The following is a 2,500-nucleotide window of genomic DNA, read 5'->3' as shown; positions in this document are numbered from 1 at the left end:
GGTGGTTGTTTCAGAGGGATGAAAGGAACTGCCTGGAACAAATGCAAAACCTCCCTTCCCTCACTGAGGTGAAACAGCCTTTGGGTGGCTGTTTCAGAGGGAAGGGGGAATCACTTTGAAAAGACACAGGTCCTTTCCTTCCTCACTGAGGTGAAACAACCTTTGGGTGGTTGCTTCAGAGAGATGAAAGGAACTGCCTTGCAAAAGTGCAAAACCTCCCTTCCCTCACTGAGGTGAAGCAGCCTTTGGGTGGCTGTCTCAGAGGGAAGGAGGAATCACTTTAAAAAGACACAGGTCCTCTCCTTCCTCACTGAGGTAAAGCAATCCTTGGGTGGTTGCTTCAGAGGAATGAAAGGAACCACCTGGCAAAAGTGCAGGACCTCCCTTCCCTCACTGAGGTGAAACAGCCTTTGGGTGGCTGTCTCAGAGGAAAGAAGGGATTCACTTTGAAAAGGTACAGGATTTCTCCTTCCTCACTGAGGTGAAACAACCTTTGAGTGGTTGCTTCAGGGGGATGAAAGGAACTGCCTGGTAAAGGTGCAAGACTCCTCTTCCCTCACTGAGGTGAAACAACCTTTGGGAGGCTGATTCAGAGGGAAGAGGGATTCACTTTGAAAAAAGCACAGGTCCCCTCCTTCCTCACTGTGGTGTAACAACCTTTGGGTGGTTGTTTCAGAGGAATAAGAGCTCCCTCCCTCACTGAGGTGAAGCAACCTTTGGGTGGCTGCTTCAGAGGGCTGAGCAAAAGGGCTCCAAACAATGATGTCTCGTAGGTGGAAGGGCATCCCCTCTGGTCTCTCTCAAGGGGTTAACACCTACCCACGCGTTTGCCGTGCGTGGCAGCCTTGTGCGCTGTGGAAAAGGAGTCCTAGAGGTTGAGCGATGCCGTGAACGAGTACGCCCTGCGGCTAGCAACACGCCTCTTTGGTCCTCTATTCCAGCAAGACAGGCGGCCTGATCCTGGCCCGGTCACGGCAATCGGCTGGTCTCCCCCGGGAGGCTAGGGTCAAGCAGTCATGCCGCCATTGGCACTCACAATGGTCCGTGAGCGCCGTCACAATGGCTATTGGCTGCGTATATCCTCTCATCACTCCTGTTGCTGTTAGACTCTGGTTCTGACACCCTTGTTGGACTCCGTGGTGGTTGGGTGCGTGAGAGGATGATATGGATAAAATTTACAAACACCCCCCACAGACTGATTAAAATGTTGACGAACCGCGCAAGGCCCCTGAGTTCTCAGACGGCCTCCCCGATTGAGAGGGGAGAGCAGGCTGAACCAGCCGTATCAGCTGCTGCCCCCACAAACAAGCCCGAAAGCCGAAAGGGCGGGCCGAAGCGTCCGAGGCCGGAGACCGACTCTGATGAAGAATCGGGACCCCCTAAACGCTTCGACCAGTTCAAAGTGCCAGCTAAACCCGAAGGCTTCGACAATGCCTACCGATTGGTCAGGGCATTGGAGCTGCAACGGAAAATCCGGCTGTCGATCCGGGTCGCCCGAGATCAGGGCATGATCATAATGCCCAAAGATCAAGCTACCCTGAATTTTCTCCAGGAAATGAAGGAGCTAGCAGATGGGAGGAAAGTGAGTCTTTCCCCACTAAATCCCGAGGAAAAGAGAACCAAGATTGTGCTAATTGGCTTCTCAGTCTCATACGATGTGGGGCTGCAGGAGGATCCTGCCAATCAGGTTGTCTCTGTCCGAGACAACCCTGGATGGAGGAGGCCTGTGGGACGACCGAGAAGGAACTAGAGATGGTTCCTTCTGCGCACCAGAGAACGGTGCAAGTTGCAATCCCCTGACAATCGAGCTGCACGACAAACATCTGTGGCTTCCAGTATCTCCTGCAAGATGGAATTCTGTCTTGAGTGTTCACCAATCGATTCCTGGGCTGAATCAAGCGTTTCACGCTTGAAGGTGTCCCACAGAAGAACAGGGTTTGTCAGGCCCTTGGGAGATGTGAAACGACCAGAGATAGCCTCAGCAAACCCCTAGGCTGACTCATCCTCCCTCAATCTGTCCACATGAAACACCCTAGGGTGTTCATTGGAGCGACAGGGGGTTCTAAAGTGGACCCGGAGAGTAGCCACAACTAATCTATGATCAGTTCTAGAGGATCCTCCATTGAGTGCTAAAAAGGATGTGGTCGATCTCATTGGCCACACTACCCGTATCATTGTACCAGGTCCAACGATGCGGGTCAGAACGCTGATACCAGGAGCAAGAAACCCTCAATTTCTGGGACCTAGCAATGTCATAGAAAAGGAGGCTATTCTCGCTGCCAGCATCAGCTCCAGAACCATGAGAACCGACAGACATCTCATAGCCAGCTCGATCGCAGCCGGATAATGCATTGAAGTCACCCAAAACAATACGAATATCTCGCCGAGGACAGCTGTCTGTCACAGATGCAAGTTTGATGTAAAACATCTCTTTCACCTCAAGTATATATATATATATATATATATATATATATATATATATATATCGTAGGAGCGTACA

This window comes from Penaeus chinensis, chromosome 23, assembly GCF_019202785.1.
Source record: "Penaeus chinensis breed Huanghai No. 1 chromosome 23, ASM1920278v2, whole genome shotgun sequence".
In the NCBI taxonomy this organism is placed as follows: domain Eukaryota; kingdom Metazoa; phylum Arthropoda; class Malacostraca; order Decapoda; family Penaeidae; genus Penaeus; species Penaeus chinensis.
The sequence above is the reverse complement of the archived record's forward strand: the minus strand, read 5'-3'. Positions refer to the sequence as shown.